Source organism: Vanessa cardui, chromosome 20 (genome assembly GCF_905220365.1).
Source record: "Vanessa cardui chromosome 20, ilVanCard2.1, whole genome shotgun sequence".
Classification (NCBI taxonomy): Eukaryota; Metazoa; Arthropoda; class Insecta; order Lepidoptera; family Nymphalidae; genus Vanessa; species Vanessa cardui.
This window is the reverse complement of record NC_061142.1, coordinates 6,217,060-6,234,334: the sequence shown is the minus strand read 5'-3', so window position 1 is coordinate 6,234,334 and position 17,275 is coordinate 6,217,060.

Sequence of the window (17,275 nt, the reverse complement as noted above, 5' to 3'; positions counted from 1 at the left end):
ATGCTAGCACTGCTTTTTGATGTACTCGATATGTGCTTATAATATTTCACCTCATGCCCAACCGTGAAGTAATATCGTCAGGTAACCTACACGTGTAGAATAATCTACCACACGTTTATCCACAAACCCGATTGGAATAATGTGGGGGAAATTAAACTAGGCTTCGAGCGTCCTCGTCAAAGGCAGAGGATTTAATCAAGCAATGGGACATTAGCAGACTGTTAGTGTTACTCAAAACAATGAATACTAACTACACGCTTTTATGTTAGCAAACTTTGTTACCAACAAATGTTTGTAACTAGAAATATAATGAAATATTCAAAAATTTTTTTCGTGTCGAAATAAGTCGACCCTTGACGAAATCCGCCTGTTACCAATTGGGAAAATGTAAATTTATATCGTATATTTAATTTGTGGGAGAGTTATCTGTCCTCAGGGAGCACAACATTTTCTACCATACATGTTTTATTATACCTAATGTTCGTACATTAGTATAAAATCATGTAGCGAAAAATACGTAGGTATACGATTTTTTCGGGAATTATTTTTCTTATAAGTAGCTTGAAAATTAGAGATAGAGAAATTTACTAAACTATTTCTATCTATCTTTTTATAACAAATATACAGACCACAGATAGTCGAGATAACTGAATTTCAATTGAATTGAATTGCAGGTTTAAAACCGGCAATGAGTTTTCTTATAAAAATGGTTAGAAAGCATGCGTAATTATGTTGATATTTTACATGTATTGGGCTTTTACGAGTAATCGAAATCAAAGTCAAGAAACTTGATTTGTTAATGCTTCTCTCATTGGAATAGGCTGGAACCGCTTCTGAAAAAAAATAATGTTTTCACAAACACTTGAGTAATTTAATTAAAATAGTCATAAGACCCCGCCGTATTGCGTGCACTGGCGGCAGTGGGCTGGTTCATTTTTAGCCCAGGGAATCGGAATTGCGATTCAACGGGAAAAGCTGCTAGCATTCTTGGCACTATTCCACGCGATCATGATTTTTATAAGAGCTATTTTAATTATTTTTTTTTTGTATATATTTATATAATAACTTGACACAAACAGTTATTATATACCCATATGAATATAGACGCAAGGTTTAATATATATATAGTGAAAAAATAATACTAAAAATTATCCTCACCGATATTAAAATTGATTAAGAAACTTCTTCTAGTAAATTCCATTATTTTTCTAGTGCAGAAGTTACAGCTGGCTGAATACTTTTGGAACTTAAGGCTTCGAATAATAGATAACAAGTCTAAATGCATAAATATGACTGATAAGACCATTACTACTACAAGTGCGAACTAGTTTGAGTAGGTAGGTAGAGGATGGTCCTGCACATCAGCTATTCTACCGCCAAACAGTAATACAGTATTGAGCTAATGTAACTGCAGGCACGAGGGACATAACGTCTTAGTTCTCAAAGTTAGCAATATAAGGAATGATTAAAAGTTCTTACAATGACGACGTCTATGGGTGGTATGTATTCTCGTTTGGGAGGGAATATGTCATTAGTGTGTGTGTAACCCAACCAAAAAGACAATCACCGAAAACTGTACCACCAGAAATAGTTTTTGGAATAAAGTAACCGGAATTTAACCTCTTTATAAGATTGCCCAAATATTTTTTTCAGGATTTATGTATGTAAGTTTTTTTAATTCTAGAATAAGCGTAATTATGCATATATGCCAGATAATACATATATGTATGGGTCATCGTAAGAATCCTTACATATATAATTTTTAAACATCAATATGTGGCAGTAAGTTACCGTTTTCGCTTTGTACGGTAGTCGTATTTATTAATTACAGCATTAAAATATATTTTGCGTAAGACAATCTCATATGATTATACACATACGTTATCAAAATGTATTAATCCACAAAAAAATAGCCTCATCAAAGCGTTATTCAGTCGTGAAGAGGTCCACACTAGCATCTTTTCCGAGTCATTTACTTCGCTCGTGTCACATATACGATAACAAAAAGCTTCTATATAATATGTCAGACGTCGCTAATTCCACCATTATTGGAGATTCAGCAAGAAAATTATACAATCTCGCTAAATAAATATTCTTTTGCGTTTATAAATTAATGGTATTTTGTAAATAATTAATCAATGATATTTTATGTATTTATTTAGTTAAAAATACAAAAGCAAATTTCAATAAATGGTAGCTCTACAAAAATCACGAAAGTTTGTCTGGAATAACTTTCTGTTTCTGGGTCGAGTTATAACTGTAATTGTTTTTGATAATACAATTTTAAGTTGTATTTAATAAATAATTTATTAGAAATTATTCTTAAAGAAATATATACATATAGCCAGTGTAACTACAGGCACAAGGGACATAACACCTTAGTTCCCAAGGTTGGTGGCACATTGACGATGTAAAGAATAGTTAATATTTCTTACAGCGTCATTGTCTATGGGTGATGGTGACCACTAACCATTAAGTGGCCCATGTGCTCGTCCACCAACCTATACCGTAAAAAAAGCTCTTTAATAGAATGAAATGAACTAATAGTCACCTACGGCACGGATGCAGGTTGTCATGGTAAACTGTGTATTTTTTTGGAGTTCAAGTTTACTTCACAGAGTTACTTTCACATGTATAATGTTAATATACATTAACGTCATTTATTCACAAAGACGACTAAGATGTAATCGTTGTTCGTGGAAATTACGTATTATATTTAAATTTACGAACTTTTTCAGTGTCCGAATAAATTTAATAATACAGGACTTAATAATAAGGATAAATATTTTTAGGTCAAGGTCCATAGTCTTAATAAACTCGATCAATAAAAATATGTAACAACGGTGTTTTAATTTCTTTTACGATGAAAAAATAAAATTTGTTATTTTAGTTTCGTCGTCTCGCTTGAAATTGAATTAACAATTTACGTTCTGCGACCGTCTGGCAGTAGTTGCAACTTTGTACGTATTGACCATACTGATATTTCCGACGTCGGTCGAGATCGTTACTGCAAACATTATACTAATTGATATCTAAAATTATTCTTATTTAATTACCAATGCCTTATGGTACGAATGAGGATAATTAATACATTATATTAAATAACGATAAACCGTGATGGCCAAGAGGTTAAAGACGAGAATCTTAAGCGATGATGTTCTGAGTTCTAGCCCGTAAAACACCACTGAATTTACAGGCTTAATATGTTATGGTAGAAAAATATCGAGAGGAAACCTGCATGTGTTGGATAACAATCTGACACGGGCATCCACCAACCCTCATTGGAGTAGCATGGTGAAGTAAATTGAAAACCTATGCCTCAGAAGGGAGAGTAAGCACTTTTATATCAGTGATACACTAACAAAATGTTATTTACATTAATATTCTGTAATATCAGATTCATCTCTGACACAGTAATACTTCCTCAAATGTATACTGGCAACAGTAGCTTAAATTACACGTGTTATTTTCACTCGACATCGATTTAAAAGAAATTGACATGTGTCCAAAACTTGAACAAAAATATTGAAATGATTGAAAAATTTCGGATGATAAAAACATATGTTATATCAATAAAATGACGATAAAGAATATAATTTGAATTAGACTGCTCTGTGTCGTTTGCCTCACGTACCGTCGCTATGCTCAAGAGAAGTAAGCGTTCGTCACTGACATCGTTAGCTCGAGTCGAGTTGCCTGCGTCGCGGAGTCACGAGTTATTGGAAAGAAAATTGTGATGAATTCGCTATTTTCTGATTTTACCTTCCATCTCCTAGATTATATTATAATACGTTGTCACGAAAACTAAATCGTCTAGAATTACATAAGCAAGTAGGTTTCAAAGAAAATTATTATTGTGTTCATACGTTTTAGTATTAAACATACAGGTAGACCAAATGATTAAATCCGAGTACGACTACTACTAAAAATGTTTAAAAACGTTTAAATGATCATAAAACTATGTAAATCCTAAAATAATCGATAAATTATTTCATCATTCTTGTACATGTTTTAAAGTTGAAACATAAATCCATAAGATTTTACAGAAATTACTTTAAAAGCTGGAGCTTTCATTCAAAACTATCCAAACAAATTTGCATAATGAAAATTCAGAGGAAACCACAGCAGAGGCTAAAGAATTTGCTATCTCTTGATAGTAAAAGTTTAACTCCTTAAATTTATTTCTCAGTATGACATTTACCTTCAGTATTTGAAGTAAAAGGCTGTGAATACTCCTTTTTGGACTAAGGGATCCTCTTCTTTTAAAGGGAAGTCTTAGAGTTCATTGAACCACGTTGCTCCAATGCGGGTTAGATGATGTTACATAATTTTCATCCATGATTCCACGCAATTCAAGGTCAAAATAGTAAATAAAAATAAATGAACAACAACAGCCCGTAAAGTTCCCACTGCTGGTTTAGAGCGTCCTTTCCTTTTGAGGAGAAGGTTTTGGAACATATTCCACGCTGTTCCAATGCGGGTTGGTGGGTGGTTGGTGGAATTGAACACTTGTGGCAGAAAACAATTAAGCACAAGAAAATTCAGGGATGCCCGAGTTCGAACACGTAATCTGATTTATTTTATCCATCCATATAATTTGAACTCATCTTGTTTCTGAAATAGTTGTCATCAGATCAACCAATTTCATAAATCACTGGGATGGTATACGCTAAGCACGTGATGCTTCATTGGCTGCATTGACCAATGACAATAAAGATTAAAGCCGATCTAATATTTTTGATCGACATTCTAAAAAAAGTAAAAATACTTTTAACAATAATTCAATTTGAGAAAAAACAACCCTTGAACAAAAAAAAGAGACAAAATTAAAAGTAATGATTGTTATTGTTTTTACAAAAAGACTTCTAATTAAATTATTTAAAAATCATTTATACATAGATTTTCTTCACATACCTACGATATCATCTTTACAAGACTAAGTATGTTGTCGAGAAATCGTGTCGCTCCCTCTCAACAAACCGCACCTGAACTTTTGCTAATGACTTGGTTAATATTTGATTATGTTTACGAGATTTTATTCCAAGGTATCTCCAGCGATTTTATAATACTATTATACTAGCGACCAGCCCCTCTATCAGTGCTACTCAGTTATATTGTCTACGTATTATATACAAAAACCTTCCTCTCGAATTACTATATCTATTCGAGAGGAAAACGCATCAAAATCTGTTGCTCACTTTTAAAGATTTAAGCGTACAAAGGGACATAAGGACAGAGAAAGCGACTTTGTTTTATACTATGTAAAGATAATAACAACTTGTATAACAATGCACATTATATATTACTATTATATAATAACTACGAGGTTAACAATAACAACCTTATACAGGATGTTGTTGTTAACCAATCTTACGAATGTCTCTTTCGCTAGTTTTAAAAGGTATTGAAATTTGTCACCCGACGCTATTCCAATGCAGGATGATGGACACTAGTTCAGATTTGCTCACGATGTTTTCTTTCGCCGCCAAACCCGAAATGATTTATAACGCGCTCCTACCGATTTCGAAATTGCAAGTTTTATACTGTATAACATTTTCTTTCTAAACACAAGTACACCTTTTATTTCCTGACTCTTATAATCTAACGAACCAGAGCAAGACCAAGGGTTCTACGTTCACGGAGATAAGTAAGTGTCTAATATCTGATGATAGAAAAATCCTAGAGAATGAAACGATCGCCTCCTGGATATTTCATTTTATCTAAATTGTTTACATAATATATGCGACAAAAAAACCCGCTGAGTTTCCTTCGCCGGTTCTTCTCAGGTCAGGGTATTTTCTTTTCCGAACCGATGTTACTGTTTCAAGTGACAATCAGTAAGAAAGTGTAATACTTCTATATTGAATAAAGCAATTTGAGTTTGAGTGGCCCATCCCTAAAACTCCAGATTATTCAAAAATCAAAATCAAAATCAAAATAAACTTTTTTCAAGTAGGTTTTTATAAGCACTTTTGAATCGTCATTTTACAATTAAGTAAAGCTAACAACGGCTCGGAAAGTAAAGAACCGGCAAGAAACTCAGTAGTTACTCTTTTTTAACATTTAAAAAATACAACGTCATGTTAATTAAATACAGTTATTTCAATTAATGTATCCTGCTTGGAAGTCAACAGGTATTAACTCCACGCTTTTTTTTATTGACCTAATTGCTGGCCACAAGACCGACCAGTTAACAATACACGACAAGCCTCAACATCAAACGATATCTGCATGAAACAATAAAATGATTTTTATTAACAATCTAATAAAATTTTCATTTCTAAACGAACTTGATAAATAAACTAATTTATATTCCTGCTATTATAATAAAGAAATTCGACTGATAAAATCAAGCCCTTTATCAAACTAAATACTATTTTAAATAGACATTACACTAATATATAATCTATAATAATATTTTAAATGTGAATGAAACTCTGGCTGTCTGTCTGTCTCTCTATCGCCCTGTCACTTTCACTGAATTTAAAGCACTTATGTTATGGAAAATTCAATAAAAAACCTTTATTATACTCACCAATATACAATCTGTCCTGTGTACCAAAATTAATCACAAACTGTATTTGATGGCTCAGCCATGCAAATATGAAAGTTAAAAATCGCTGTCTTAAAAAATCACAAATTTTGTCATACGACTTAATGCGTTTGAGGTATTAAAATATTGTCTTGGGTCTAGGTGTTTGTGGTGCTAATAAACTTTTTAACCGACTTCAAAAAAAGGAGGAGGTTCTCAATTCGTCGGGGCCTTTTTTTTTATTTTTTATGTATGTTACCGAATTACTCGAAGATGGCTGGGCCGATTTTGACAATTCTTTTTTTGTTTGAAATGACATGTTTTACAGGTGGTCCCATTGTCAGGAGATCAGGATCTGATGATGGGATCGTGGAGAAATCAAGGGAACTCCTCAAATTTTATAGGCACACCTATAGTGATTTCGGTTTTATTCAAAGTGCCTTGGTCACGAAAAGTGACATTTGATGAAGTAGAATTGTTGATGAAGAACACAACTGGTAATCAGAACCTATTAGTAAGTAACTATTTTACGGGTTTAGTTCTATTTCTTTAAGATAGTCGTCAAGCAATTGATGTTAGTAAACATGCCTATGATGAAGTCTAGCTGATGGTGGACTACCAGGAGAACTCCTCAATGATTAACGGTATTGCATCGGGGAAAATGGTATTGGTTAATTGGCGATGAGCAGTTAGCATTAGGCTATTGTAACTTAGGTAACGCTTAATTTGAGTTGCAGTCCACATCGTATTGAAACGGCGTTGAGTTATGTTTAGAGTCGAAAGCCGAAATGTACTGAGTATAATAAAGTGAATGACAAACACTACCAATTGTAATTATAAATAACAAAACAACACTGAAGAGCAGTAAATAAATTTTTATAAATAAAAAAAACCGCCTTCAAAAATGAACTAAAAAGAAAAAAATAATCAGTTACATCCATATCCAATTTACGATTTTTTAATCACCTTTTGAAGTCGGTGCCAACAAAGTAAATAAATTCCTATATTGAAATCATTTAATTTGTATCGATAGTAAGGTTTGTCTAATGGTGTCATCTATACAATAAATAGATTTAGGTTTGTATGTATGTATTATGTACCTATATTAGCAATTTTGGCACCGACTTTGAGAGGTGATTAAAAAATCGTAAATTGGATATGGATGTAACTGATTATTTTTTTCTTTTTAGTTCATTTTTGAAGGCGGTTTTTTTTATTTATAAAAATTTATTCGACATCGACTCGGCTATGACTTGAACCGGGACCTTGGAACTTACACATGAAATCCGGTGTACACACCACTCAACCACGGAAGTCGCCTTTGTACTCAATATCCATTTTATTTGTATTTAAAATTGATATGCAATAATGACTTTTTCTTTAAACTAATTCTATACTGATATATGTAAATAGGCTGCCGATTAAACTGTTATCAACCACAAGCTTAATGCATAACGAATGAGATTCTAAAAAAGGTACATCAGGTAGTTTGAGTCTGCGCTATCAACGAGAGGCATTTTGTGGAAAAGTTATTGACCTTCTATAATTACGTAAGCATATTATGATAAACTAGTAATCGCCCGTGGCTTCGCTTTAGATTGTTGGTTGGTTGTCATGTGCTAGACAAAAAATAGCCTATGTCCTTTCTTGTCGAATTCCATCAAATTAGGTTCAGTGGCTTAGTCGTGAAACAGCAACAAATACAGACAGACAGAGTTACTTTCGCATTTATAATATCAATATAATATCCGTTTCAATAACAAAATTCCGCAGATATTTTTAACTTTGCCGTTTCGTAAATTCAAATCGTTTATAAAAAAATACATTGGTAAATAAGCGTATTACTCGATACAAGATTTTGTAGATGATAAAAAGCGTGGAATTAATACCTGTTTACTTCCACGCAGGAAATATTAATTTAAATAATTGTATTAACTAACATGACTTTCTATTTTTTAAATGTTGAAAAAGAGTAACTACTGAGATTCTTACCGGTTCTTCTCGGTAGAATCTACTTTCCGAACCGGTGGTAGCTTCACTTAATTGTTAATTGACGATTCAAGAGTGCTTGTAAAAGCCCACTTGAATAAAGTTTATTTTGATTTTGAATATAAATTATCACAAATGGACAATTAAAATGCATGTCACCGTCAAAAACGTTGCAATATACGAGTAATCAAACAAGATATTAAGCAAATAATTTATACAAAAGGGATACTTGAAATTCATTGATCGTCACGTTGACCTCTGCTTTTTTCCACATCATTTGCGTGGGTCGGGTCGCGCTTGGATAACAACGCGTTCGTATTCTGTTTACATGTATTAATACCTTGCAGCGCTGAAAGCTCGGCACTTAATCTTGACAACGATACTTATTTTTATTACGAAATCTTATGTTCAAGTATTTCGATAATTATATAACAACAACAACAACAACAACAGCCTGTAAATTCCCACTGCTGGGCTAAAGGACTCCTCTCCCTTCGAGAAGAAGGTTTGGAACATATTCCACCACGCTGTTCCAATGCGGGTTAGTGGAATACACATGGCAGAATTTCTATGAAATTTGGCACATGCAGGTTTCCTCACAATGTTTTCCTTCACCGCAGAGCACGAGATGAATTATAAAGACAAATTAATCACATGAAACAGCATTGCTTGCCTGGGTTTGAACCCACAATCATCGGTTAAGATGCACGCGTTCTAACCACTGGGCCATCTCAACTCGTTGATAATTATATATGTGTGTAATACAAAAGTAGCATTTCTTCAGAACATATTCTTCCTTAAAGGTTTTCTTTGCGACAGCACAGATTAAGCAACGAAGTTCTTTTACACTTTTTAATAGTCTCGTGAGAAAGGAACCCCCTCTTCAATCTCTCTTTTCTCATTCTGTCTCTTTCTATTAAATATCATTTTATCCTATATATTTTAACCTTACTTTTTTGTTATTGTAATAATTTAGACTAATTTTTAATAAATATTTTATTTCTTATCATTGGATTTTTTTCTGAAACATTGATAATTTATTTTATTTTATCTGTCATCACATAATAAACCAACGGAAATAGCTTTCCAGATGTTCAACCAGAACTCTGGTTTTTGTGCTATTATCATAATTTTTACAGCCCTAATCTTTATAAATACATTTATTTTATTATCCTTTATTTGTAACATGATGTAATATATAATTTATCTCGTGAAGATCTACCACGATTAAACACCGTGCCCGAATTTCGGTTAGAAGCCATATTATATATTAACGGCCTCACTTACAAACGTCGTTTAACTGGTGTTTAGTTAAACATGCTTTTCTCTCTTTCTGGTATAATTGAATTCATATTCCATAGAAAGAAACAGAATTGTTTAACTAGTTATTCCAATGAAAGAGCCTTTAATGCCCTAACATAAGCGAACAAACAATCCACAATGTATGTGTAAATAAACATTAAAAGTTTCTTTTATCTAGAACTATTAATAAATGTAAAAACTTTTTGCATTTATAAGACTTATTTCTTAAATCACTACGTAATTTACCAAAGATCCCACATCATTCTGCCACATGATTATGTGGCAGAATGATGTGAGATCGGTTCGAATTTGACAAACTCAAAATTTCTAGAAAGAAAAAAGGTATGCATTGGGAATATTTAAGAATCATTTTTAGTTGTAAGTTGTATGTATATATGTATTAATTGTTTAAATATAAAGATTTTTAATCAGTTTAAATATTACGATAATTGTTATAGATGCCAAAAAAAGAAATCCGTTATACTACCACGTGGCGTAAAGCGTTATCAGAGTACGCCGAAAAAAGTTACGATATAAACTTTTTATGTAGACCCTTATTCAACCCCGTAAGAAGTCAAGCCGAGTTATAAATAAAAATGGACGTTGATATATCTCAACGACATTAATATATTAAAACACCATAAAATTTGTCACGTAATAGAATTATATTATTTTTGGAGAAGTTTTTTGTTCTGTTTTTTTATATTGAATTTGTATCTTTTTTATTTTTGTGAGCCTGCATATTCTTAAGACCAGCCAGCATCATCGATATCAAATTAAGTTTGAGGATCAATTTTTCCTTATGGAACGAAGTTTCTTTCTATTTAATATGGTCTAAATATTACATTTTTATTTTCAACTTGTTTTTTTATTATTGTACGGGATTTTTAATAGCAATTAAATTTCTTTTCATATGATCATTCGTTGTTGATTTATTTTAATATATTTAATATATAGTATATTCTATATGTAAATATATAATATAATACGAAATCAACTTTTCTATATTATATATGAACAATAACCGCTGAATTTGGTAAATCATATTAAAAATATAACTTGTAAATATGTAACAGCTTTGGCTTAGCTGCTCGATGTCATAAGCTTGTATGTACACAATGAGGAAAAGCTTGTCTGAAGAGGTGGTATCAAAAATATTTTGCTTTTTTACGTAAAAAATATTACAAATTTTTGTATTCGTTAAAAACACAATAAAATCTATTTCTCTAATTTTGCATTGATTTATTTTGATCGTTACAATCAAATCCGTAGCTCTCAATTTTTTTTCATGGATTTTAAAAAAACACTTAATTTAAAGAGGATTTGAATTTCATACGGCATACGTTACACGAGAAAAAATTAAACAGAAATTAAAATTGTACTGATTTGCTTCAAATATCTATATAAAATCATATGTTCCGATTCCAACCGACTTCACTGTAGTTTTTTCAAAACAACAACAAACAGTTTATTAATTATTGATACTAAATTAATAGTAAATAATTTAATAATTTCTTGGTGGTAGGGCTTTGTGCAAGCCCGTCTGGGTAGATACCACCCACTCATCAGATATTCTATCGCCAAATAACGGTACTCAGTATTGCTGTGTTCTGGTTTGAAGGGTCAGTGAGCCAGTTTAACTACAGGCACAAGGGACATAACATCATAGTTCCCAAGGTTGGTGGCACATTAACGATGTAAGGAATAGTTAATATTTCTTACAGCGTCATTGTCTATGGGTGATGGTGATCACTTACCATCAGGTGGCCTATACGCTCGTCCGTCAACAAATACCATAAAGATATATTATAATTACGGTATTAGACCTATTTACTCATTCATTAATTTGTGAGATCACTAACAATAAACTAATAAATTTATTACTATTTACAACATTCAATTACAACATAATATAAATGTAATCATGAACAATGAACAAGCAGTAACTGAAATCAATCTTCTCTCCGCATTGCATTTCATTGCATTCTGTATAAAAAGGCGTTAGAAGTACTTAAGATCGTCAATCAACTGTAATTGAAAAATAGTAAGAAAAAGAAAAACTGAAACCGTATAAGTTCGCCAATTAATTACATCGCAGTATTTTTTTCATTTAAAAATAATTGAAACAGATAAGAAATATTAAATGTAAAAGTAACAAATTATAAATGTTCCACATCTGGGCCTAATAATTAAAAAAATATTATTTTATGATTGCATATATATACTATGTTTTATTTTATAATTAGCAAATACTAACTACAAACAACCAAATGGTTGTTTGTAGTGTAGTGTTTGTTAGTATTTGCTAATTATAAAAAATACCTACCTTTATAGATAGTACCTCTTTTTCGCTATTCAGCAGTCTGTGTAAGTTATTTTGTAAAGAGGGGACGGAAGTTTGTAACAGGAGAACAGGTAAGCGCGCGCTTTTTGATTCGACCAATGAGCGCGCGCGGATCTTGAGTTAGCCGTCAGTGAATGCATGATGATTTACCTGAAATAGTATAACGTATATTATAGACGAGGTAAGGTGTTAGACGTTACAAATCTCACTCCACTAGTGAAGGGCTCATACGTCTTATTTAATATTGATAATTAGCTTTATATTTTATGACTATTTTATTTTTGTTATTTTTTATACTCCCCTCATTAATTTAAGTGTATTGTGGTATTAAAATTCTCTGAATAATAGTATAAGATTTGCGTCATTTAATTATTTATTGTTTTATATTTGTTAATAATCATTTATCTGTCTAAAAGTCTGCGTTTTTTTATCACTGTATAATCCTTAATCCTAAAGCTTTTCTATATAAATAAATAAGAGCATTGGAGTGGTTACGGATAGGTCGCAATAACTTTACGGGTGAACCTTAGTTGGCTTGCTTTAAGTTCAAATGCACACTTGACATAATCTGAAGACAAAGGAAGCACCGTTCGTTTTACAGTACCACAACATTCTACAGCCTCAAAGCTAATTAATTATTTGCCTTTAGTCCTGTCTTCACAAGAGCTAGGTGAAAGAGAAATAATACACTTAAATGAATTCATAATAATTATTAATACGTCTTAGGTTTTTACATAAGGAATAGAGTCTCTTATTAGTATAATATAAGAACCGATATGAACTATGTTTTTGTTTTTTAATTAAGACTTATTTTTATGCACAGTGAAACTTTCACGAGATATTTATTTTTATTATTTTACCAATATTTTCATAAATTTGTTACTTTTTATAAATATTGATTATTTAAAACTACAATCATTCTATCTTACTTTATCGTGATAGTACAAAGTATTGTTTGAAAAGGATACTTCTGATTATAAGAGAAAGAACTTTAATATATTGTTTCGTTATTTGCGTATTACAATACGCAATAATTAAAAAAATAATACCACATCAAATTTAATGTTTATAAAATTCTATAAATTATTTTTATTCTAATTATTTTTGTACTTTATAGTCATCATAATAAATCAATACGAATAGATATATTTCATAAATCAATTTGGAGAGAGTCTCCTAGATAGCTATCTATCTAGGAGACTCTCTCCAAACTCATTGGATATAAAAACAACTTACAATTCTATTCGATCTTGAAGAGGCTGCTTAAAACAATATAACATACTAAATAAATATTGATACACATTTGAATTCCGAAGCGAGTACAATCAAACGGAAAAGAATAAATAGTCCCGTTCGCGTCGGTGAAAAGACGTAAAGATCGTTAGGTGCTTGTGTCAGTTCCGCATCATTTGCTCCGGGAGGCGCTCGCTCGCAACACTCCAATGGATAGGGTAAGCGTTTGTCACTGACGTCGTTAGCTCGCGTCATCCCGTCTCTCTTGTCAGCCGCTTCGTCCGCGTCGCAAGCGTCGCCAAGTTATTGGAAAGAAAATTCCGCTGAACCGACTGTCCGTCAGTACTATACGGGCTAAAAATAAACTCTTGTAAATTGTTCGCAAATCGACCATTTTGAGTAATTGATCTTACAGAAAGGTATTGAAATAGGATATTCTATTTTCAAATATCAGAAATATCGTCTTTGGAACTTTTTGTCTCAGTTCAATTACATTGTCATTTGGGTTTTATTTCGAGCTTGCCCAGTGAGTAGAACGCGTGCATCTTAACAAATGAAGGCGGGTTCAAACCCAGGCAAGCACCGCTGATTATTCATGTTATAATTAATCACGTGAGCGTCGGTGAATGAAAATATCGTGCGGAAACCTGCATGTGTTCAATTGCATAGAAATTCTGCCACATTTGTATTCCACCACCGCATTGGAACAGCGTGGTGGAATATTTTCCAAATCTTCTCCTCAAAGGTTGAAGAGGCCTTAGCCCAGTTATGGTGGCCCAGTTCAGGCTGTTGTTGGTCGGTTTAATTTAAGCATATTATTCGATACAAGATTTCATAGACGATAAAAAAGCTTCACTTAATTGTAAAATGACGATTCAAAAGTGCTTGTAAAATCCTACTTGAATAAAGTTTATTTTGATTTGATTAGATGTGATGATAACAACCTGGATTATTTTTAAACCGAAAATGTCACATGAAACTGGCTTTAAAAAACAATACAAGTAATCGCTTTTGTTGCTCCGTTATAATGTTCGATGTGCTAGATCTGTTGTTTTACAATCTGAGACATTTGCATTAATTTTCTATTTTGGAGTATCAGGTTACCGATACTGTTATTATTTCACTTCAAAATTATATTTAATTTAATCATTGTTTATAAATAAAACTTACTTTTTTCATTCACTAATAATAATTTGGCATGGCGTATATAATACAATTTAATATTTACTTTTAATAAGTGTAACAAAAAATATAATTTTTATCGATAAAATCTTATACATGAAAATTATGTATTGGAAATCGTTTTCAGGAGTTTCCGACACAGACTTGGGAGTAAACGGTAGTCGAATAAAGCAGTTTTAATATAATAAATAAAAATAATAAAAAAAGAAAAACCAACTTCAAATAAAACACTATTTTAAAACAAATAAAAAAGTAATAAAAATAATTGCATATTTAACATATTTTTTAGAGTCCTCCTAGGTAAAATGAAATGAAAAATATTAGACCACTTAAAAGTCGATTTACGATTATATAACGTAGTTATAGTTACCTTTCAAACAAAAAAAAATATCAAAATCGGTCCACCCAGTGAAAAGTTATGGGATAAAAAATACAGATCATTTTTTTTTAATTTATATATCGTTTAAACAATTTACAAAATTACACATATCAAAACAATAATAGCATCAAAAAACCACTAAGGTTTCAGCCAGTACTATCGTAGTCTACATAATATACATAACATGTATTAGTAATGGTCACTTACAATATTATTTTTATATAATTTACTACTACTTACTATATCTAATACAAAACCAAATATTTAAAAAAATATTTAAATGCTTAGACTACCCTATATACGAATGCATTTTTATTACAAAGTATTTAAGTAATAATGTTTAAATTTAGTTTATATATTTTGACTTGAAATATCTTTATACAAATCTGAGGGTAGATTGTTTTAGGTAATTGATACCCTCCTCTTTTTTGAAGTCGGTTGAAAATGTTTTAATTATTAAACAAGTTGAAAAATGCAAACATCTATCATGACTTATGCAAATAATTATATATAACGGAGAGCTGGCAAGATTGTTTGGTTAAGAGTCATCATCTTCGACATGGACATCAAGTAATAATACAATAAAAACTATAGCTGGATTCGTATATTGGTTTGTTACAATATTTTATAAGCTATACATCATCTGTCATTTTTTTTCCATCTGACATTTCTTGTTTTTCTAACATGATTCTCACTGGCCAGAATCAAATCTCTAAACTAAGAGATTTCAATCTAAGTATTTAATTATCTCATGCTTCGATGATAATATCCTATATAAAAATAATAACTACGTTAAATATAGGAAAATGTTTTCAAGTTCTTGTTTGATATTTAAGTGAAATTTCTGGAGCCATCGCTTTGTTTAGCTAAGCTTTAAAGCTGACGTAACCTGAGAGCTTACGGTGAAAGAAAGCTATTTTTCTCACGCTGCTTTAAAATATCGATACAAAGTTCGTGTAATTTATTAGAAGAGGTAAACTACTTAAGTAATTAAACTATCACACTAACAGACTGATTGATACAACTCATAGATAATATAGATAGATAATATAACCTAAATCTTACATAACAGTACTGAGTATTAACAAAGGATTTTTAGAAGACTGAAATTTTATACAGTATATCATTTTTTAAATGTAGCTTGGAAGTCTCAAGGGAATTCTTTTAAGACCTTTTACGTGTAACTGATTATTCATCGCAGGTAAAAGCGTAAAGCATTATGTAAAAATGGGAGATTTTAGGAAAAAACCAGGCACGGCTTAAGATATCAGAATTAAAACACAATAAACAAAAGATACTTAAGTCCTTTTTTAATTACACTTAATAGCCTAAAAACGCTAAATTGAAAATATTACTCAATCATAATAATGTTTTATTTAATAAGAACTTACAAAAATATTCAACCATTGTTTTACACTTCATAAAATGTTTCCAAAAAAATAACTTAAATTCAAACACGTATTACAAATGCACGTGAAAGCATCATAATGGGATAAAAACTTAAACATCTCTCTCCAAACACAAGAGGACTAAGGTAAAGCAGATATATGCTGTTATTTAACTTTATATAAAAACCATAAAAATATTCATCTTTCAGATAAGTTAAATCAAAAGGTCATTAACCGAGCATCACTTTCAATCTAGCGCTACATATCTAACGTAGCGACAACTAACGACTTATTCTAGTTTAAGACGAAACATTAAACTTTGATAGACTTTTCATAGTCTAAGGGGCAGCTTGAGAAAGTCGTTAAGTTTAGTGTTGCCACAAATCGACCGCTCATTGCCTTGCAGAACACTCATGGCTCATAAAGTCCACCCGTATGGACTGGACACATTTCTACCCTCATGATTTTAACTGAATTTTAAACTTTTCATTTCGTTGTTATTGTATTAAATGTCGCATACCGTAAACGCGGAATTGTTGACTTATTGTGCTATCCGAATACGGATATAAAAGTCAATGACCTCGAGCTGTCAACTTGACATGTACCGTTAGCACAAAAATTAAATATTTTCCTTATTTATGCATGTTATCAAACAACGCTCCCTTGATCATTCGGTCTTTATTTTGGCTGTCATAAACATAAATTTACATATTCGTTTATGGTATACATTTTATTATTTAAGAAGCCGAGATACAATTCTATTGTTGTAGAATTCATTTAAATAAGTCTTTGCCTTTGTTTCGGTTTTTTTGGCAGGAAATGCAAAAATACAACGGATTAAATAATATACAAAAAGAGCTTACTAGAATAGCAAAAACATCTTCCTCCATTTTGTATTTTTATAAAAATCTACACGAAAATATTTC